The sequence below is a fragment of the Setaria italica genome, chromosome IV, assembly GCF_000263155.2.
Source record: "Setaria italica strain Yugu1 chromosome IV, Setaria_italica_v2.0, whole genome shotgun sequence".
In the NCBI taxonomy this organism is placed as follows: Eukaryota; Viridiplantae; Streptophyta; class Magnoliopsida; order Poales; family Poaceae; genus Setaria; species Setaria italica.
The window spans coordinates 31,285,947-31,309,518 of NC_028453.1; the positions used below are offsets into that span (position 1 = coordinate 31,285,947).

The following is a 23,572-nucleotide window of genomic DNA, read 5'->3' on the forward strand; positions in this document are numbered from 1 at the left end:
AGAATTATAAAGCAAAACAGGAAGAGATACCTCCAGATCCCTGAGCAACAAGGATGCTGCATGTGCTCTTGCATCTAGTTTCTTCTTCCCGTGACCTTGGCCAACAAGAACGGTCCTTGAGTTGTAAATTTAGAACAACCATTATGTTGTCTCCTTGATTTTCACACTTAATTCCAAAAAAATACCCATTCTTGTCACACCATTCATGAAGTTTTCTGAATGGGGGTAACTCCAGATTCTCAGGTGTGACAATTGGGGAAAGAAGAGGTTTGAAAACCCTCCAAACTACATCCAAATCAAGTTTGCTGTCTTTAAGAATTGCACCTGCAATGCTTTCTACGAGATATCACCTAGAACCTGTGCAAGAAAGAAGACAAAGTGAAATGTAGTACTCTAGATAAGAACGATGTTTCAACCAAAGTTTTAAAAACAATGTTTCAACAGTATCCTGGGCCTTAGCCAAGAATTGGGGTTAGTGGTTGGCTACCCGCCGCCTACCATTACATTGCATGCATTTTTACTCACAAGATTTTAGTGGTTCACAATTTGAATAAAAAAAAGCAAGTAGAACTGTATATTAATATAAGTTTTAACCATGGAAGGTCAACAGACTGAAAAGCACATTAATGAACAATACACTGATATGCTACTCCTAGATGAAATAACGGATCTGAAATCTTAATTAATTAGTTATGTACTGTCATAAGAATAGCGCGCGCACACAGAGAGGGAGAGGGAGGGAAGGGGAGAGAGAGCGCATACTTTTGGCCCACTAGATGGTCCATTGGATAAAAGGCTGGTTCCATCCATTGATGAAACTTGCAGACTATTCACATATTCGGTAATTTGGTCTTGTAGGAACTCAGAAGAATCCCGAAGAAAGTGATGGAGATTGTGCTTAACTGCAACTTGTGCAAAATTTTCATTATTTACGGACGCAGACCGCAAATCTGTCCGTTGCCCCTAATCGATCTCTTTACGACTCGCATGTTTAGGACTGCTGCACTTTAAAAAAAAACCAGTTCTGTTCCTCCAACTCCACTTTTCATTTTTTTTAAAGCTCAACTTCACCCACTCCAGAGGGAGATATGTACCTGTTTGGCTACCAGATGCAAATCCGACTTCAGAAATTGTAGGAACTAGTGGGAATAGTCACTCTTGCCCTTGGGTAGTTTTTTCCCGCACCGCTACAGTACATGAGGCGCTATGCTTCATCTTATTTTTACCCATGAATAATTTTTATATTGGAGAATATAAATAATATTGTTCCAACAAAAATTTAGCATAGCTAATATGTGGTATTAAATAAAATTACAAAATCAACCACGCCAAGTGCCCCCTCCTCACGCTGAATTCAATCGGCCAGGCTGAGAAGCTGCAGAACAGCGGAACCAATCGGCCTTTAGTGTAAAAGTGCATGCACTAGTGGCTCAGTGGTCCGCGTGCAGGATGCTGATGATGTCAAGCTCCTCGGTCCGTGGGAGCTCAGTGGCTCATGGTGGAGGCCATCGCCGGTGCCGACGAGCCATGCCGGCCTGTGCACCAGCACGGTTTACGGGGCTTAGAACGTGCAATTAGCAGGTCTGAGGCTCTGAGGCCATGGTGGCGCGGTTGTGATCCACGGTCCAGGCCAGGGGGGCCAGCGCTCGCGAGGAGGGGATGCAACAGATGCCTCGGGAGGGAACCCAGGGGGGTGGAACAGTACCGCCTCTCTTTTTTTTCAAAAAAATATGTGTAATCAGTGGTATCGGTGAGTAATTTTTCACCCAACTCCAAGAGAAAATATGAAACCTGTGTTTTTTAAGCACGCTTTGAGGAGCTCCAGAAAAACTTTGAAGTTGTCCCCCAGATCCACTTTTTTTCTGAAGTTGGTATAGTTGGAGTTGGAGATGTTTGGCAAGATGATTTTGAAGCGGAGTAGTTCCAAACATGCCCTAAGATGCAAATGTCAGGTTATTAAAATATCCAAGACTGCATCGCCAAGGAACTCTAAGCGCTGGAAGCAAAAGTATCCGTTAGAGAAATGAAAAAAGATCCAAGTAATCAAATATGTCAAACTAGCTAAATAAATTTCATGGCAAATACCATCCATATGGCTATACCTGGTAGCAGTACGTTGCTCCTGATTGTTGCTGTGATGGGTGGGTGAGAGCCTCTATCAGCAAACCTTTCTTCGAAAATCTAAGATGCAGATGTCGGGTTATTAAAATATCCAAGACTGCATCGCCAAGGAACTCTAAGCGCTGGGAGCAAAAGGTATCCGTTAGAGAAATGGAAAAAGATCCAAGTAATCAAATATGTCAAACTAGCTAAATAAAGTTCATGGCAAATACCATCCATACGGCTATACCTGGTAGCAGTATGTTGCTCCTGATTGTTGCTGTGATGGGTGGGTGAGAGCCTCTATCAGCAAACCTTTCTTCGAAAAAGTACAGCCTAGTTTTTCTTGAAGCAATTCAACTGCACCAACTTCTGGAAGGTAATTCCGCACAGAAGCACTTGACATGGCTTTCATAATCAGGTCGTCCTCAATTTCAATCTCAACCTGCAACCATTTGAGAGCAGCAAAAGCTGCTCTTAACCCTCCTCCCACATAATATCCCCAATTATAGCCTCAACACAATCAGAGATGGTTTGGGAACACATCCGTGTCCCTTGTCACACGCATTGCCTATTTTAATTATAGATTTGTCATCAAACCTATGAACATCCTTAGTTACCACCTCAGAATTTACTGGGCATTCACTAGGATATATAGGGCCGGACCGGCTGCTGTCCAGGTGCAAGCTATCTACGAGGATCAAATGCAGCATCACGTATGTAACCCTGTGAATGACATTCACCAATAACAAATTTAGCTAATAAAATAGTGCTAAAGCTCATTTTGAAGCAAAAAGCAGGCTTATATTGCCAATTTTGATAAGCAAATTACCTGTATCTTGCGTTTAGTACCAAGCCTATGAAGGTTGGCATTACATATCATTTCTTGCCTTCTGGACGATAGCTGCCCCTCATGCTCATTAGGAAATGTCAGGAAAAGGTGGGAACTCACTGCATACTTAAGTTACACTATGCCACAAAAGGTCTGTGCTAGCGGCTGGAAGGACTCTGTGCTGGTGGGCTGAGCACCCGCCAGCAACCTTAAGCTAGCACAAATGGCGTCTGTGCTGGCGGACGATGTTAGCCACCCGCCAGCACAGATGGTTTCTGTGCTGGAGGGTGGTTATGCCATCCGCTAGGAATATTTATTTTCCCATCCTATATATTATTTTCCGTGATTTATTTATAATTTCTATTTCCCGCTAGTGGTTAGCCGTCAAATTGAAATATGTATCTCCAACCACGTAACAACAAACTTGAATAATAAATAATTCACATTATTCAAAATCGCATTGTACATAATATATAATTCACATTATTCAACAAACTTGAATAATAAATAATTCAAATAATTCAACATTTGGAATAGAGCTATTCTTTGCGTCAGTAATATTAAAACTACTACGCCCATCTACGAAGTTCTTTGCATTCTTCTACCATCAACACGCTATCTTGATCAAAGAATGCTCCATCCTCATGACAAATATCGCGTTAGATAAACCTCACCATGTCCCTACAAATGTTGTCGATGCCTTTTTCTTCGAGCGCCACATCGCGAATGTCGATCCTAGGCATCTGCAGGTATACAGTAAATGAAGATTATGATGTATTACCATTAGGAAGTTAGCACATGGCAGTGTATAAGAGACTTACGTCTTCAAGGTTCGTCCGGTACCTCCCATTGTTTCTGAGGAACTCGCACATGTCATATCCGCATAGCGCAGTACCGGGAGGTTGCTTGTGGCATTGCAATCAAATAAAAAAAGGATGAGTTGTTATTAATGACAAGTCTACATTATATGAAACAAACCAAGTTTTTATGTTACGAATCTATGATATATTATTTTTATAGCTTTCTTCCTTTTTTCATCGTGCTCCCCCCTTTTATTATGTAAAGCTTGTATGCAATTTGAGGATATAAATACAAGAGTTAGTAATACAACTTAGGTGTATAGAATCTCAACATGCATTTAAGTACTGTCAAGGAATGTCTTACTTTTGTATAATGCCTATGAATTCCTTGTAACTATCTTTGCTAAATCTAGCTGAGTCGAGGACCACCACATGGGGTAGCACAACACCATATAGTGTAACTGTTGACAGGATCGTCGTGGAGGCCTACCTAGAGCAGCTTAATGATCATGTGTACTTTATGCCAGACTTTTCATATTTTCGAATTAGATGGCTCGAGGAGTTGCAAATTAGATGGCTCGAGGAGGGAGACAACAATGTGATTGTGACTGCTGAGAGGCTCGGCTTCATGATATGGTATGGAATATTCTTTTATCATTTTTTAACTTTAGTAGTGTTACATCCTTTAACTTTTATCATGTTCTAATCATCTTTTATACGATATAAATGGTACTACTATTGCCGAAGCGAGCCTTCGTGCGATTCTGGATCAAGTCATGGAAAGGCTTGATTTGACTTACATGGGTGGAAACCAGATGTTCAGCCTAGATTTGAAATTTCAGGCTCAACTCACTTTCTATATGCCACATCAGTTAACGTCTCAAATGTCCTCCGTTTATAGTAGTGTATGTGGTCGTCCATGTGAAGCGAAGGAGAGTGCTCTCATCCATGCTCTAACTTATTTTGATGAAGTTCTTGGCTGGACGATTGGAGACCTTAACAATATTCCATATCTAAGAAGACGAGCTGGAGTATGAAATATGTAACATGCATGGTTGTACCGTTACCCTTTTCTTATGCATTTGAACTTATTCTCTCTAGGACCTTTAATTATTGATGTAATAAGTTGCACTATTATCAAAACTGGTTACATTGTATTGTGACATGGATGTACCCTAACCTTTTCTTATGCTGGTAGTCACTTACAAGATAATAAAGTCTAATCCACATTAATAAAGTTTTACAAGATAATTAATAAGTCTTACAAGAATATTAATTAGTCTTACAACATAATAGAAAATAAATGTAATTTATCCTTGAACAATTCTTCCTTCATAGTCAGGACATAACCATGGCTTCATGGATTTATCAATGCTTGCTTCAACATGCTTGATTCTTCGTTCATGGTCTTCGAAAATAGTCTTTGAAAAGGTCCAATTCCTCATAATGATTGTAATCCTCAATGTCCACTACACCTCCAACTCTAAGGATCCTTTGTTTCTCAGAGACGGCAATGTGCTTCTTTGCATTCATAAGATCGATTATGTAGAATACTTGTGCGACACGCTCAGCGAGTACCCATGGGTCATCTTTGTAACCTACATTGGCTAGGTCTACTAGTGTTGACCATAATTGTCATCTGTAACACCATTCGGGTGTTCGACCCATTAGCATTGAAAGATAGGGATCCAGATATTCTCTCCATAGTCAAGTTCCCATATTTCCTCTATGAAATCGTAGTAAGTTATGTTCTGTCCGGATGTATCAATCGCCTCTATGCGAACACCACTATTTTGGTAAGCCACACTTTTGTTGTCCTTTGCGGTGGTATAAAATGTGTATCCATTAATTTCATATGCTTGCCACGAGGTGACGTTGCTTGATGGCCCAGACGTCAACCTAGTCAATGTTACATCTTCTATGGAATTTCCATGAAATAGCTGCTCATGGTCCTTCAACCATGATAGGAAATGCTGCTTTTGCTCTTTGATGATCCAATCCTCCGAGCGACCATTACTTTGTCCACAGACCTCATTTAGGTGTTGCTCGATGAAGGGCTCCACTATTGCAAGCTGTTGTAGAATGCTTGGATGCACTTTCTCCAATTGTTGGTTGTCCTTGTCTATGAATCTTTTCATTCCAATGGTACCTCTCCCGGACACTCTGCCCTTGTGTCGAGATTCCGGTAAACCAATAACTCTCTTATCTTTTATGTAATCTATGCAGCAATCAACACTCTCTTCTGTATTGTAGTTCTCAATCATGCTGCCTTCTAGAAAGGACTTGTTTCTCATGTATCCATTGAGAGTCGACATGAAACGTTCGTATGTCCACATCTGATGGAAGTACATAGGCCCTAGTTCAGTTATTTGCTGGACCATGTGGACCATGAGATGTTCCATGATATCGAAAAAGGACGGAGGGAAGCACATCTCAAGATGGGCCTAAGTTTCCGACACAAACAGTTGAAGCCTAGCCAACTCGACACAATCAATCACTTTTTGCAAAATCACATTGAAGAAGTAACACATCCGTGTAATAACCATCTTTACGACTACTAATTTAATAGTCTGGATCGCAATAGCGAGAAAAACTGTGATCATCACATGGCAATCATGAGAGTTATAACCGGCAAACATCATGTCCTTCAATGAGACTAGTGACCAGATGTTTGATGAGAATCCGGTCGGCACTTTCAACCCGCGCAAGCACTTGCACATAGCTAATCTCTCATATGGTGTTAAGTTGTAGCTAGCTGGGGGAAGGAAATGCTTACCATTAAGTAGTTCTTGTGGGTGAAGCTCTAGCCTGATTTGAAGGTCAACCAGATCCTTATGTGATTTTAGTCCATCCTTTGCCTTGCCTAATAAGCCTAAGAATCTGATGGTGCTATCGAACACATTCTTCTGAAGATGCATCCCATCAATGGCATGGCGCACCGCCAGCTCTCGCCAGTATGACAAATACTTGAAGATCTGTGACATCTGTAGTTTCAGCCTACTTCCTTCCCCTTTTCGAATTATCAGCACCACCTAATGGCTTCTTACCGACTTTGAACTTGACCTTCTCGCACATTTCAAATATTATTTTACCAGTAGCCGGTTTTGGAGCAAAGTCATTCTTATTGGTGCCATCGAAAAAGTTCTTCATCCTGCGGTATTTGTGCTTCTTCAATAAGAAGCGCCTATGCTGCATGAATACTATCTTCATAGATCCCTTAAGGTACACATATGATGTTTTATCTAGGCAAACTATGTATGTTGTCTTACCTTTTACCTGACCTATCAGGACAAATAGGGTGGGATAATCATTGATGGTAACAAAGATAATGGCTTTTAGTGTGAAGTGCTCATGTCTGTACTCATCCCACATCTAAACCCCATCTTCCCAAAACTTCTGCATATCTTCCATCAATGGCTGAAGGAAAATATCTATGTCGATGCCAAGCTGCTTCGGGTCTTGTATGAGAATGCTTAGCAAAAGAAACTTTCTCTTGTGACATAGCCATGGGGGAAGGTTGTATATGGTCATCAGCACTGGCCATGTGCTGTGCATGCTGCTTCTTTCACCAAACGGATTCATGCTGTCTGTACTCAACGCGAACCGTATATTCCTTTTTTTCATCTGAAAACTCTAGATGATTGGCATTGAAGGTCCTCCACTGGCGAGCATCGGAAGGATGTCAAAGCTTTCCGTCATCCTTTACTGGGCGATCAGCATGCTAAGTCATTATTTCAGCGGTCTTTGGGTTTGAGAACAAACGCTTCAGACGATCCACCACCAACAAGTACCATATCACCAAAGCAGGAACTCTGCGCTAAGTCATCGTGTCAGTACCTATACAGGACTCGTCCTCCACTTGAGCACCAGCACTTTTCTTTGCAACCTTCTTCCTCTTATTCCTGATGGAGGAAGCGACACTGTGCTCACAGAAATCGGCATTACTTTTGTAACGGCTAGCATCGCAATTTGGACACTTTTCCAATACCGCGTACTCACCACGATACAATATGCAGTGGTTCCGGTACGTGTGTATTCTTTGCACACATATCTTCAATGGATTGGTAATCTTCTTTGCTTCGTATGTATTTTTTGGCACAAAGTTAGACTTCGCGAGCAAATTGCCCAGCAGAGTAAGGAGATCATTGAAACTATTGTCTGACCAGCCGAATTTAGCCTTCAGGATCAGAAGATGAAGGATGAAATGCAACACTGTCCACTCCTTCCCACATCCCACATAATACGGTCCTTTACTGCCTTCTTGTGTGTTTGAAAATTTTCTAACCCTTTAGCACTCCCTAGAAACACTTCCGGTTCAATGTGGCGCAACATGTCCTTCATATCAACATCACGTTCCTCATCCACCTGTGGTTCCACACGCACATCTATTTGATCACCATTTTAATCTCCACGGTCGTAATCATCATCCATCATAACATGATCATTGTCGCTTGCATCATCACCACCCACTTCATCACAGCCAGTATCGATGTCTGCGTTGTTGGAAGTACCTCCTGCCTCACCATGGCGGGACCAAATTGTGTATCCATCCACAAAACCTCGCTTTATCAAATGACTCCTAATGACATTAGTATCCTCCCATACAATATTGTTGCTACAGTCCAAATACAGACAACGTATTTTTTTTTGTCTTGCAAATGCGAGTGTGCTTCTTCGTAGCCTCCATAAACTTCCATACCTCTGACATGAAAGTATGCGAATATCTCTGTATGCCATACATCCATGCTCTATGATCCATCTTTAACAACCTATGACAAGAATTCTATGTTATATTAACTAATTTAATGAGCTATTCTATAAACTAAATTAAATTATGGATGTAGTAACTAATAAGTAGGATGGAATTTAATAAAAAACAATTCTACATTACCCTAAATGGAACTCAATTAAACCTTGGATGTAATAATTAATAAGAAGAAGGAAAAAAAATCAAACTCAATTATATATTAAGATAATCAACTTCATTAATTAAAACTATGGATGTAATAATTAGTAAGGAGGAAAAATATAATTAAGCTCAATTCTATATTACATTAAAATGATAAACATAGCATTGTAATGGTTATAATATGACCATAGAACTTTATTTAAAAAATAATCCATTTCTAGTCATTTTCTCTCTCTTCCCTCCTCTCCCTCTCCCAGTTCTAGATCTAGATGACAAGCTAATGAAGCTAGAAATGATGGATAGAAGTTGAAAAAGAAGGTTGGAATGGCACAACTCACCTTATATAGCCACCTCCTCCAAAAAAATCAAGAGCAAAACCTTCCCCCTAGATTTGGTGTTTTTGGAGCTTTTCCCGAGCTTCTCTCGGGCAAGCTCCAAATGGAAGGTTGCCGGGGGAAAAAGATGCACAGGACCATAAATGGGTGAGCTCTGTGCTGGCGGGCGACATAAGCCAATCGCCAGCACAAATGGGGTGCATCTGTGCTGGTGGGTTCTTAGGTCACCCACCAGCAATTTTTCCTTTGTGCTGGCGGGTGACATAAGCCCACCGCCAGCATAGATGGGGTGCATCTGTGCTGGCGGGTGCTTGCGTTGTCCGCCAGCACAGTGGTCACTGTGCTTGCGGGTGCTCCCTCGTCGGTCCAAGGAAGTTTTGTGCTGGCGGGTGCTAATCACGCCCACCAGCACGCTAATTTGCATGTACCATCACAAATCAAATGTGGCGTAGTGTACAGAGTCCCCCAATAACTCTAGACGCTCCATAGAGAAGTCCTCGCAACATCTAAGTGTCGTAAGAGCTTCCAAAATCTGAGGAAGTGTACGGAGTTTGATTATTACATGTAAGGAAATAATGGTATACTATGTATAGAAATAAGCAAAAGTATTAATCACAATCTCATACCAGGTTGCTTGATATATCAGAATCTGTGTACTGGCCATAGCATTAGTGACTCAATGCAATACATCAGAGATGGAAACAAATAGAAAACTCTAAAAACATCAATAGGTAAATCAAGGGGAATCAACAACTCTGGAGGCATGTGAACAAGTCCATTCACCCTATTTTTATTTTCCACACCATTGCATGCAAAAAGCAATAAACATATATAAACAACAAATCTTTGTACTAAATTACCAACTTGGCTACAGTTGAAATGGGAATAGTATCCACTGAATATTCTCGTTTAATCAAATTGATTATATCACCAAATCATAGTCAAGGTAAAAAGAATAGAGATGGTTAAATAAATATTGCTTGGAAAACAACAACATGAAATGTTAGACTTGGAGTAAACAGAAGCTAGTAGTAGCCATTGGAGATAAGGACCTTCATGTTTGTTCTTTGAGGAAAGAAGGTTGTGGGGATTATGACTGGGTTTCAACACTAGCAATGGCTGTAAGGGATGACGAAGAAATATTCTGTGCCTGCAAATGAAGTGGGTTAGTAAAGTGTGGGTTAAAAGTGTATTCTTGAATGAGCATATGAATATGCACAAGATCTGGCATACTTCTTCTCAAAGTATTTTGCAAATGTCTGGAATTCTGGTTCTTTCTTATCAGATGCACCATCAAATGTGCTATTGGCACATAATTCAGCTACATCAAGAGCAGTATATATCTTTCCAGTGTGAAGTGCTAGGACTACCATGTTTCTAAGATAATCAGCCTTGCATGACTTGTTGGCCAAATGAATGAGATCTCCACCATTATTTTCAGGATTAAGTTTATCAAATAGGTTCTGTTTGTCCTTTGAATAAATGCTTCTCATGAGTCCAACAGTTGTGGCAGCCACATCAATCACACGCCAGTTACTGCAAATACTTTTGTGAGAATCCAGAGTAGGATCGACAGGTAAAAGCAAATACATATTTGCATTGTTCCACAGGAACATATCATCTTTCTTGAGAATGAACTCCCTTGGGGTTTTGGATGCTTTTGATCCAATGAACAGTTTTCCAAACAAACCATTAAAGAGAAGTGCTTCAAATAGTTTTGCTTGCTCCATCTAATAAAAAGGGAAATGAATCTTTCAGTTAATACAAAATGAATCTGAGAAGCAAAGTAGGCAAACGATATATGGACTTGACCATACCTGCTGAGCATTCAACTCAAGAAACCCACAATGAGACACTGAAGTTTTTACCATCTTGTCATGCAAATATAGATCAATATCCAAAGTAGCAGCTTCTTTAGCTATATTTGCATCAATTAACAGGAAAAAGCAGAGGAGCTTCTTTAGCAAATATGGAACTTGCAGTTGAGTTTTGAAGCTAGTGAGGATGGTGTAGGGTTCATCTGTCAAGTTAGCAAACAGACTTATATTGATCCAACATTCCTGGGCAAAAGGGCATTGTAGGAGAAGGTGGAACAAGGTTTCCTCATTGTTGTGCTGACACAAGACACAAGAATAAGAGGGTAAAGCCATATGTTTTCTTCGAAGTACATTTCTTGTACTTAGTCTATCATGGAGGAGGAGCCAGAAAAAAAATTTGTGCTTGCTTTGGCATTTAGACTTCCAAAACCACCTGAAAACTGGATGAACTTGTCAATGTCCAGACAGTGTATGATAGACTTTTGTTGAAGAGAAGTGTGAATTACCCCAGATATATGTCCAATAGTCATGTTCCTCATTAAATTGGACTGCATTCAAGTCTGTACCCAATTGGAGTAGCTGATCCATAGCTTGAGCTGATAGAGGCAAGTTGAAAAGCTGATGCAAATCGGACAAATCATATGCTCGCCTGACAGAGATGTCCTCCTTTGTCGTGAAAGAGTATAAGTGTGGGTAAATTTGTGCAGGGATCTTATTGTTCCACAAGTCATGCCAAAGAAGACATGTCATACCATTATGCAGAGTTACTGATGCTAGACCTTTGAATTTATCTAGAAGTTTTACAACATCTTTCCACCAAAAGGATCCTTTTCTGACTTGTCCTGGTAACCTACCAGAAGCATAATATTTCTCCCAAATTAGGTGTACCCATGGAATATCTGCCCTGTTAAAAAATTTGTGGAGATATTTGAGTAGAAGAGCTTCATTTTGAGTTCTCAGATTTAACACTCCAAGACCACCCTCTTCCTTTGGCAAACAAACAAGTTCCCATGCAGCTTTTGGTGCTTCTCTATTATTTATATTGGATTTTCGCCAGAGGTAACATTTTCTATATTTGTCCACTTGTTTATATACTGTCTTATGTAGCAGAAAAGTGCACATATGGAACATTGGCATGGCTATGAAAATTGAATTGGTCAACTGCAGTCTTCCTGCATCTGACAGAAAATTTGAGGTGGATACCAATCGTCTTTCACATCTAGTTACCATGGGCAAAAACTCTTCAATCTTTGGCTTGGTAAGACCAAGAGGTAGCCCTAAGTAAGTAAAGGGAAGTTTACCAGTTGCACATCCAAAAGTCTGTGATAAGAACTGTAATTTTTCCTCTGTGATATTAATGGGCACCATCATTGATTTGCAGAAATTGACTTTGAGACTAGTTGACAGGGCAAAATTGTGGAGCTGCTTCAAATGCAACAGCTGATTAGGGCATCCCTCCATGATTATTAGGGTGTCATCAGCATATTGTAAAATGGGGAAATCTTGATTGTGTGTTAGTGGAATTGGTAGTGTGAGATGACCTTGTTCTTTGGAGCCATTAACAATAGTTTGTAGAAGATCAGCCCCTAAGACAAAAAGAAGGGGTGAAAGGGGATCCCCTTGTCGAGTTCCTTTCTTGCAAGTAAATCTTTTCCCAGGGACGCCATTCAAAAGTATGGAAGATGTACCTGAGGCAAAAATTTATTCCATCCAGTAAATCCATTTATCTCCAAAGCCCTTCTGTTTCATGATTGACAACATAGCTTGATGCTCAATTTTATCAAAAGTTTTTTCAAAATCAAGCTTGAGGATGACTATCTCCTTTCTGGATTTGTGACATAAATGTAGGTATTCAAATGCCCAGGCAAGACAATCTTGTATTGTTCTTGTCTTGATAAAGCCATATTGGTTTGCATGTATAAGTGACTGGATCACATTTTGCAGTCTATTGGCTAAAAGTTTAGTCAGGAGCTTCATAGATGTATTCAAAAGGGAGATAGGCCTATAGTCAGATACTTTTGCTGCTCCCTCAACTTTGGCTATTAGAGTGATAAATGAGCCATTTATACTTCGTAAACAAACATTTCCAGAATGAAAATTGTCGCAAAGAGCATAAAAGTCTTGCCTGATGATAGGCCAACACTTCTTTATGAAATTTGTATTAAACCCATCTGGACTAGGAGCTTTGTCATTTGGCATAGAACTGATTATAGAATCTATCTCTTCATGTGAAAATGGTTCCTCCAGACAATTCAGATCCTCAACTTGGTATAGCAGTTGCTGCAGATCAAAGGACATTGGGTTATACTCAGAAGTGCCCAGCCTTGCTTTATATGCTTCCCATAGAATTACTTCCTTATCCTGATGATTATATTGAGGGGACCCAGATGTGTCTTCCAGAGATCCAATAAAACTTTTACCATATTTGATGGTAGCATTCGCATGGAAGAATTTCGTTGATTCATCACCAAACTTGACCCATTTAATTGATCCTCTTTGTTTCCAGTAGATGTTTTGCTGTTTGAGAAGGCTTTGTAACTGCTCCTGTAGAATAGCTTTGAAGTTCCATTCAATAAGAGTCAAATCTCTATATTCTTCAATCAATTCCATAAAAGAGAGGGACAACTTCACATTTGATAGAAAAGACTTTAGATTTGAAAGTTGTGACTACCATGCTCTGAGGACCCTTCTAAGGTTCTTGAATTTTTGTGTAAGAATCTTTGCTCTATCAGTTTCCTGTACTGGGACTGACCAACCATGTGAAACTATGCCCATGAACCGGTCATGTTCAAGCCAATAATTTTCAAATCTAAAAATCTTGCCCTTCAGGATTTCAGTAGCAATGTTAATTACACATGGGGAATGATCTGAAGTTTCCATCACCAAGGGGTAAGCCGTTGTGTTTGGATGAGTAAGAACCCAGGAACTAGAGGAGAAAAACCAATCTAACCTTTCCAACAGAGGTGCTTGCTGCTTATTGGACCAGGTAAAGCGCTTGGATTTTAAAGGAATGTGCACTAAACCAAGAGTGTTAATTGCCTCATTGAACCTGAGCATGTCATTATAGTTACCCCCAGGCTTGTTTCTATTTGATGGGTCTCTTATAAGGTTAAAGTCTCCCACTACCAACCAGTCAAAATCTGGATGTTTTCAAACCATTGGAGGAATGCTATTTTCCCCTCCGCAATACAAGGTCCATAAACGTTTGTTAAAATCCATTCCCAATCAGTAAGATTAGAAGATAGCTTCATAGAGACAACAAATTGATTCATGAACACCAATTCTCCATGGAACACGGAAGATTTCCAGATTATTGAAACCCCACCAGAGGCCCCTTGGGAGGGCAAAAACTCAAACTTGTCAAAAGATGAAGGACAAATTTTTTTGATGAAGAGACTGTCTAAAGGTTCTCTCTTTGTTTCTTGGATGCAAATGATGTCACAATTACTCTCAGAAATTTATCTTTGACTGAATACCATTTCTTGTCAGAATTAATGCCCCTGACATTACAGCACAAAACCTTCCAAACTCTTTTGTTATGGAAAGAGTTCATCAAAATATATAAAAGGAGTTTAACATCCAAAGTACTGAATGAATAACATCAGTACAGAGACAGAAAAGAAAGACACTCCCAGAGGGACAGAGGTCCATAACAATAAAGCAAAACATAAAAGGTGTATTCCTGAGTAACAAAATAAAGCATCTAGTCACCCTTCCCAGACTACTACTTTCTGGACTTTTTCTTCTGATCCTTTGTGACATTACCATCTTCAGTCTTGTCAGCTTTTTTCTTGGTTGGCTTCCTTCCACCAGGGGGGCTCCAGCCTTCGTTTTCTTATTCAGAGCAGCTACTGATAGCTTTGAAGAGTCAATTTTACAGAAAGTTTCTCCAAGATTACAAATCACTGACTATGTCAAGAGAGGTGGCTTTACCGAGCACCCAATGCAGTTTTTATCTTTACATCCAGAGGCTTTGAATCCTTTGTTGTGAGTGGCAGTCCTCCTGCTTCTTCGAAGGTCGTCATCAAAGAGAGTATTGCCAACAACATCTTGCGTTAGCTTATCCACCATGCTGGCCTGCTGAAGCAAAGACTTGGACCAGGGGCCGGTAGAAGCTGCAACCTTCTTAAGCAAACCCTAAACAGGCGTAGCTGGAGAGGCAGACTGTGTGCTGTTGGGGGAGCCAATTGAAGGTATCCCAGTACACTGAGAATTGTTTGCTGAAATGAAGGGAGCAGTTGAGGAACTCGCAATAAGAGATTTATCAGACCCTTCAAACAGGATATCCTTGCCTTTGCTGTCAATTGTACCAGTATCTATTTTTTTGGCACAAGCTGTTGCTGTGGAATAAGGGCATTTCATTGGAATGGAAAAGTTCAGGAATTGATCAGGCTCAAAATACTGCAAAGCTGGAGATGATAAAAACTTCTTGGCCCACTCAAAGTTCCCTGGGTTAATCAATTGAGACATAAAGAAAGATGCCCAAGAAATAGGAACCTCTACCTTGGGCTCATCAGAGCATGGAGAGAAATGTTTTGCCCATTGCCTATAGAATTCAGCATTCAGCTGATTAGAAGAAGGCTGATACAAAGATTCCATTTGAGCAAAAACTGGATCTTGACTAGGCTGGATAAATTCTACATAGCCCAATTGCATGATATTATTATTCCCTTCTTCCAGTTGGATATCCTGATCATGATTACCTCCCATGAGATCATTTTCATTTATTTCATCTTGCACCATATGAACAGGCTAACCATCAGCCTGAGGGATGAACACTTCAACATGCACAGGATGTTCCACCTCCTGGTTAACTATAGCAAGATCATTATCACAATTGTCAGACCCCTCAATCACTTGATTATTTTCTGCATCATTATCTGCCCCCTCTATTTCCTCATCTGACGGCACCATATTATCAATTCCCCCAAAATCATCACGAATGGCCATGTTCAAATCAATATCAGGATTATCAGCTTCCCCCTATCCATGATCCACAGGATTAGGTGCAGCTAGTGCCTGAACAATAAGAACATCTGGATCTTCCTGGGCTATTTGTGGACCAATGAAAGGCCCATTGTCTTGTGCTTGCGGCCCATCAGGCCAAAGGTCCCATTGTGGAGCCGACTCATGATTAACAAGCTGATTAGCATTGTGATTCGCATCTCCTGCATTTGCTGCATTGCCAGAGGGTTGCCCATAGCCAAAAAAATCAAAGAGAGTAGGCTCCACATCATCTAGCGGTTGCCTTCATCAGCAGGACCCCCACCTAGCATCCTATATTGCAAAATTTCACACTGAGCAGTCCATGAATTACCTTCAAAGTCTTCACCCTCTGAACAGACCAGAAACCATGGTATCTCAGAGAGATCAACCACTCTTATTTTAGCAACAACTCTAGCCAGATTGTTAGGATCCTCTTCCCAAACCAGAAGCCGACCAAACTCTGCAATAGCCTTTTCTAAGTCTGATTTTATCCAATAATCAATATTAAATCCCAGGATCATGATCCAGACTTCACAATTCATTGTTATAAGCCTATTATTCCAACCCTTATTATGATCAGAGAAAGAGATTTGATACTGACCATACTCATGGGGGGGCCCTCCAATCGGGAAATCCTTTTCATGAACAAAATGGAATCGAACATAGGCTTGACCATAGGGGCATGGCTGGATGGAATGGACCCCCATTCGACATCGATTCCTCAGAAAGTCATCAAGCAGATCTCTTATGGATTGAAAGGATACCTGTTGCTACGGAAGGGGCTCAATGGTTGCTATCACCACATCACTTTGATTTCTTCATGGACCACCAAGAATAACCCTGGACATTGGCTTACGGAAACCCACCAACTGCCGCTGACAACCATGAGGAAGAAAAGGAGTAGGATCCACAAATCTGTACGCCATGGGGGGTAATGGCGGATTCTCCGGAAACGCCGCCTGCCACCAAGCAGGATCACCCGAGAAGGGTAAGTGGCAATGGGGGTGTGAGCAGCAATGTGGATGCGCTTCTGCAGCAAGAAGGAGATCGCCGCGGCTGGATTCCGGTGGCAGAGAAGAGCAAGGCAAATGCGATGGCGGCGAAGAAAGCTTGGAAGTTGGAGCGACAGTGCCGGATACTGCGGTTGCGGGAGAGAGTTGCCAAAGAACAGTTATTTCCAGAGCAACGGTAGGAGCACCCAGCAGATACCGACCCAGATGTTGGAAGCTTCCAACTACTGGCAGCTTGTTTGAAGAAGGCCCACTCGCCATAGACAGAGTGGATTGGAACCACAAGTGAACATTTGCATTTTCCCAACCGGACTGAGGTACCGAAGTAGAGAATGTCATGTCCATGGATAGGCCTGGGAACCTTGGAGGATATCTGCAAGAGTGAGCCACATGGCCGAGTCTGAAACAAAGACCACATCTAACAGGCCGAAAACATGAGGCCCGGGTATGCTTGTTGGAAAAACACCGAGAGCAAGGTATTCGGCCCAAGTGAGAGTTTGGCACCACATTCAAATCCAGCGCCAATTTAGGAGGTAACCTTGCAAATCATTTGCTAGCGAATCTTGTGATGATGCCCCCAAATTAACGGGAAATGGCGAGCTTGACTTTGAAATTCGAGAGGGTCCCGTGTTCTTCGCTGATTGATGCGGTTGCATGATCCAATTCTTGCCCAAACAATTAAAAACAGAATTTTAACCCCTGTGATTATTCTGGACATATGCACCCGCATGGGAGGATCCAACTGGGATTAGATTTGATCCGGTCAGAGGAGGGTGGCCATGAAGACTTGCTTTCTTAGAAATCACTGTTATCCAATCAGAACAAACTCCTTGAGCTGAGGAAAGGACGGATCTTGCAAAGTGAATCCCCCGATCATTACAAAGATGAAAAGCCACTTTGAAAATGTCACATTGAAAGATGCCCAATTGATAAACTAGTAGCCCAACTTCTTTGGAAGAGACACAGAACTTGAAAATCCAATCTTCCAATTCGGAAACTTGGAAGAGGTTAGATGAGCCTCCCAAGGCCGATTGCAATAAGAAGCCAACATGCTCAACATTCAACTTTATCTTTGATCTGGTGAAAGTTGCGAGCAGCCAGAAACTTGATCCAGAAGATGGAGAGGCAGAGATCGACGCTCCGAGGAGGGATCGTACCTTTTTGGAGAACTGGAGACCATGACAAAGGTCTACCATCGAAGTATCCACGGAGGAGCAGCAGAGAGAATACCACCAGACAGTAGCAGAAGAAGGCGGTCGCTGGCGCCGAAATCCAGCGGGACTTGTTCCCCGGAGACCAGAAGGTCACCGGCGGGGAAGCGCCTCTGCGCTCATCTCCCTCCTACTTGGCATAGCCATTTGTGCAGCAATAGATGCTGGTTTGGACCCAACAATTAGTTGCGAACCTTCCGACACCAATATAATCAACGTTGTATCACATCGAGCTTACAAAATTTTACTTGATCCTATCGTCTTGATTTTTTATTTTCGTTTATCTCAGCATGCTTCAAACAGTTTTATCTGAAGCCCAAGAGCCAGACATAGAAAGAGCCTTTGGTTGTACCATGAAGCTCTTTCCGTTTGGTTGTACCTTTGGGAATGCAATAAAGTACTGTTAGAGATACTGATTGTTTCTTTGTCGGTTAAAAATAAACATTACAGGATCAGCTCCACACTGTACACAACGATTACAAACAAGTATGTAATAGGAGAAATCTCTTTGGGACTTAGAAATCATGTACCTAGACCTGCACCTGATGTGCTTATACTAGCCTCGGTCAAAATTTCCAGCGGTGGCTCTTCAACAGATGGAGAAAGGTGGTCATCAAGTTCCTCCCAGCTGATGCAGCCTCTTACATGCATTAAGGCAAACAAGCTGCTTAGCTTCGTGCTTGTTTTTCTGCTTTTGGACCTACCAAAATTTGAAACATGGCACTAGGTGGTAATGTTACTGTGCACTCGTAACCATCACCATAGCTAGTGAACTGAAACGTGGGTCTTGGGGTGTAGGACCTTCAACATGAGCCAGAAAGTCATAACATTGGGTTAGAACCCTGCACAGGAAAAGGAAAAACACCAAACAGAACCCTGGTATGCCAAATATTCTGAATGCTTATAATCTGTCATCTAAAAGAACGAAATCAAAACATAGTTACCACATACTTGTCCTTTGGAAGTTTGTCACAGCATCGGTAGAGAACACTGATACTGGAATCAGTAGTAACTTTGGCCCCTATTGTACTTATATGGTATTCATCTATTTCTTCAGGTTGTGAATCCTCCTGCTCTTGTTTTGAAGCAATCTCAGCCATCGTGGTCTTACATCTCAAAATGGCAGAATCATTTTGTTTCACATTTCTCCTGCAAAGAATATTGACATTATGGCTTCTTGTAATCATTTTATTGTCTATGGCAATAATTGTACCATCAGTAAGCATAAGTAAGTTAGACAATAATACAAATTAAAAGGGTTTACCAATTAGTCATTTGAGATTACAATCGAAATTTGCAATGCCTGAAATTAAACATAACTAGAAATAGCATCATATACTTTTATCATTGATACTTGCCTTTTCTTATAACAGGCGGTTCAAGGGGTAAAAATAACAGAAATTACGAAAGGAAAAGGAGCAAGACAAAAAGAAAGTAATTCGTTACTCTATAATATGACAAGAAAGTGGTCTTTTCACAATACCTTCATCATCCTTGCATAATGGTTAACCGCTGTTGCACTAAATGGCTGATGCACAATACCTTGGAGTTCAAAAAACTAGTCGGAATGCCTTACACAACTCATACTCTCCTTCCTAAAAATAATATAACACATTCTAGCAATGTGTACCTAGATGAGTAGTTGGCTATGTACGTACAGAACAATAATGACTTGCAGTTAAAATTAGGTTGGAAAAAGAAACTTGTAACTGTTAGCTAAAGGCGTGATTGGTTGGTGGCCACCAACCACCACGCCACAGAGCTGTGGTGCCAGGAAAAAAGCGCTACAGCCGCCACGCCATAGTGCCGTGGCTGCTAGGGCTAAGTGTACTCTTGTGATAAGCTTGGCTCGTTGCTTTTTTCTAACGAGCTGAGCGGGTGTTTTAGCTCGTTGGTATAATGAGCTAGCTGCTCGCCAGCCCAACGAGCTGTGGGAGGATCTGATGCAGGAGAAAAAATTTTATTTTTTATTTTACAAATTTGCAGAAATAAATGGACGATCCAAAAATTTGTAGAAATGGACCTCTATTACCAGATCAAACGGCGGTAGCTACCGTCATTTGAAATGCCGGTTGGAGCGGTGGACGTAGGTACCACCGTTTCAAATGGTGGTACCTAGCCCCCCCCCCCTCCAAGGGCCGGTTTTGTTATGTGTTGGCAAGCTATAGCCATTTGAACCGGTGGGTTTTTTATTTTGTTTTGGTGTAATTTTATCTCCTAGTAAAAAAATATAAGTAACATTGGTAGCACTAAATATTCAGATATGTCACTTTTGGTTGCAATATGAAACTTCGTAATTTGAGAGAGGCAGAGTGCTTCGAGGAAATAATTGAAAATGAATTAACTCCCGACCATTAGATACATAGCTGTTTCCAGCGAAATTACATCAGATAGAAACGAAATTCGTGCACAACATACGAACAACAACGACTCTAGGGTGAACAATTAATTATAGATTGCAGTGGCATGTGCGGCACAGATGCTATCCTAAACATGTGTTGTTGCTAAACCTAACATGCCTAATTGAATAGCCGGGGATAGAGCTATGTCTACTTTCTAGTAGAACTAGCTTTGCGAGAGTTGGGAGGGTCTAGCCTCATAGTAGCCAGCACCCCCAGAGGATGGCGGAGATAGGAGGCGATCCTTGTTGTGGTGGTAGCCTCACTACAGCCCTAACAGACAGCTCCACTTGATCTCTATCAAGATCGAAAGCTATAAATAGTTAGTTGCATATTGAAGCCCAAGTCATCTCTCTTGCTCTTGGTAATTGTTTGTAGAACGACTAAAATTCAGATAAATCTACCCCTTCTGGACCATATCTAACCTCCCCCCGATCATAGAACACTTGGAAAAATAAACTTTCCGACATGCCTATCAATATACACGACACGAACATATATTATTACTCTCATGTATTTAATTTAACTAACTCTAACAACACCTACATTTCAACAACAGTACAAACATTTAACTTGATCATTGCCAATAATAACAATTTTTGAGTTATCTAAATATATGAACAAATCAATTTTAGTTTACCCTATTAATATACACGACATTAACAGAGAGCATTACTAAATATTACTAAATTTAACTAACCCTAAACACCCTACATTCCAAAAACTATATAAAGATACGCACAACATGAACAAAAATTGTAACTAAATATAATAATTTCAACTAACCCCTAAAACACCTACATTATGAATACCTATATAAAATATAACTATTGCATTGCGAATAATATTCATCTTAAATTTATCTTAATAAATCAACAAACTAATTTTATTATAACATAAATAACTAAGTTAAATCCACCGTACCGACAAACCTATATTTTTCTAGGTCTCATATGAACACCTATATTTCATCTACTAATTAACACTACACCATTTATATAGCTACTACATCTACCAACTACGAGTTAAGCTAAACTAGAGAATTTGTAATAATACCTCAAACGAAGTAAAGATTTGAGCTTCAATCTCCACCGACCTCCCCTCCTCTCCTCTCCTCCCTCCCTTTCTTTCTCTTCTCCTCCCTCCCTTTCTTCCGCTTCTCTCCCGACCGCTCCCTCCCTTCTCTCGGTTCTTCTCTAGAAACAGAAACAGGCGCACGCACGCACCCCGGGGTGGCCGCTCTGCGCCTTTTTAAGACGCGGGACAACTACCGCCGAATCAAGCGGCGGTAACGATTCCGCTCCCGCCATTTGAATCGGCGGCGCCTGTTACCGCCTCCTGCCTCCTGATCCAGAAGAAACCGGATACCGCCAGATGGCACGGCGGAAACAGCCACGTCACACGCGCCGCTGCAACCCGTGTGCTGCCCGTCGGATCAGAAGGCGGTAAGCGGATTTGGCAGCTGACGTGGCGCACGCGCGAAGCTACCACCGTTTCACCCGGCGGTATCTTCTCTTACCACCGGTTGAGACGGCAGTAGCTTCTTACCGCCGTTTGATCCGGCGGTAGAGTTCCATTTCTTCAAATTTTTGGATCGGCTATTTATTTATGCAAATTCGTAAAATAAAAAAAAAATCGATGCAGGAGCCTACGAGCAACATCAATAGCCCATGAGCGAAGCCCACCAGCCCAACAATCATCATTTTGCAGCGCTCCGAAAAAAGCTACCCATTCGCACGTTACATTCGCTGCCGCCCCTCTCACGACTCACGGGAGTCACGATTTGCGCAGCGCCGCAAGCCATTCACTCGCCCACGCTTGCAACCCGCGCCAAGCTTGAGCAGTGAGCACGAGGACGTCGCCCGTGAACATCCACTACGCATACGCTGGGATCCGCTACAGACACCATCGCCAAGATCTCCAGGCTCCATCGCGACATCGTCGAGATCCACCGCGCCACCGTCGAGATCCACCACACCGACGCCGGGCTCCACCATGCCACCACCGGGATCGATCACGCCGCCGAGCTCCACCACGCTGCCATCGCTGAGCTTCAGCAGTCGCTGCTGAAGATACAAGCTGCCGAGCTCTACCGCAACGTGAAGACGCATGAGCTCTTGCAAGCCAAAACGAGCGAGCTCGAGCCCTCGCCAAACCGAGCTGAGCCGCATTGTTTTCCTCGTTTCTTTGTGGAGCCGAGCCAGCTGGCTATCTTAACAGTTATCACGAGCCAGCTAAAAAAATCCAGCTCTAGTGACAGCTAGCTACTAGCCAACTAGCTAGGTGAAACCAACAAAAACCAACTAAATAACAACGTAATACTTGATATCACTCATAGTTATTAACAACTCATATATGACTCACTCATCTTCTCTACTATACGAAAGCTGGCCAGGTTCACGGTCATTTCGCGGGCAGCTGTTGAGCCACGTCATCTCGGCTAATCGGAACCGTCCGTCACCCGTGCATTAATCGATCGAGCCGTCCAAGGCGCGGGTTTGGTGAATCTTCTCAAAGATCCGGAGGCATCGAGATCGTCTATTGGCGGCCTGTGTTTTGATATTGCAGAGCTCGGGAATAATTTTAGGGAGTTTCGTGTGGAGTGGGTGTGACGGGAAGCTAATTTGGTGGCCCATGTTTGTGCATGTAGGGTCTCATCTAGCGAGCGCTCTTTCTTTTGGCTTGATTCTATCCCGGACTGGCTAAGAGTCTTAGCAGCCAGGGATTGTATTCCTATTTGATTTAATGAAGCTCTGCGATTATAAAAAAAAAAGGCGCGGGCCTAAAGCTACAGTTTTCCACTTCTGTCTCGAGTCACGCCTCTTCATGAATCCTCGCCGCCGCCTCCATCGAGCCAGCCCTCCTCTCTGGCTCTCCCTCACGGTGCAGCACACCCTTTTCCACCAGTCTGAGCTGGAGGCACGAGGCCAATGCAGGGCGTCTCGTTGGAAGGTGCGCGGCGACCGGCCTCTTCCCACGCGCCAAAGGACCAGTGACGAATTCATCTCTACCCTTCATCGCCATAGCTGCCGCCACCTCCACCATGCCACGTTCCTTTCCCCGCATAAAATGGACCATACGTGTGAGAACCGCCCAATTTAATCTCAAATCAAGTAAATAGGATAAGGATCATATGTCTTGCAACGTGTCAAGTGGCAACCCACACCTAGAGA

At 41.9% G+C, this 23,572-nt stretch overlaps 1 pseudogene; it reads right to left on the reverse strand.

Annotated features, from left to right (window-relative positions):
* Positions 1-22,510, reverse strand: part of LOC101756238 — a 33,439-nt pseudogene extending 10,929 nt beyond the window's left edge.
* Positions 22,511-23,572: the final 1,062 nt, after the last annotated feature.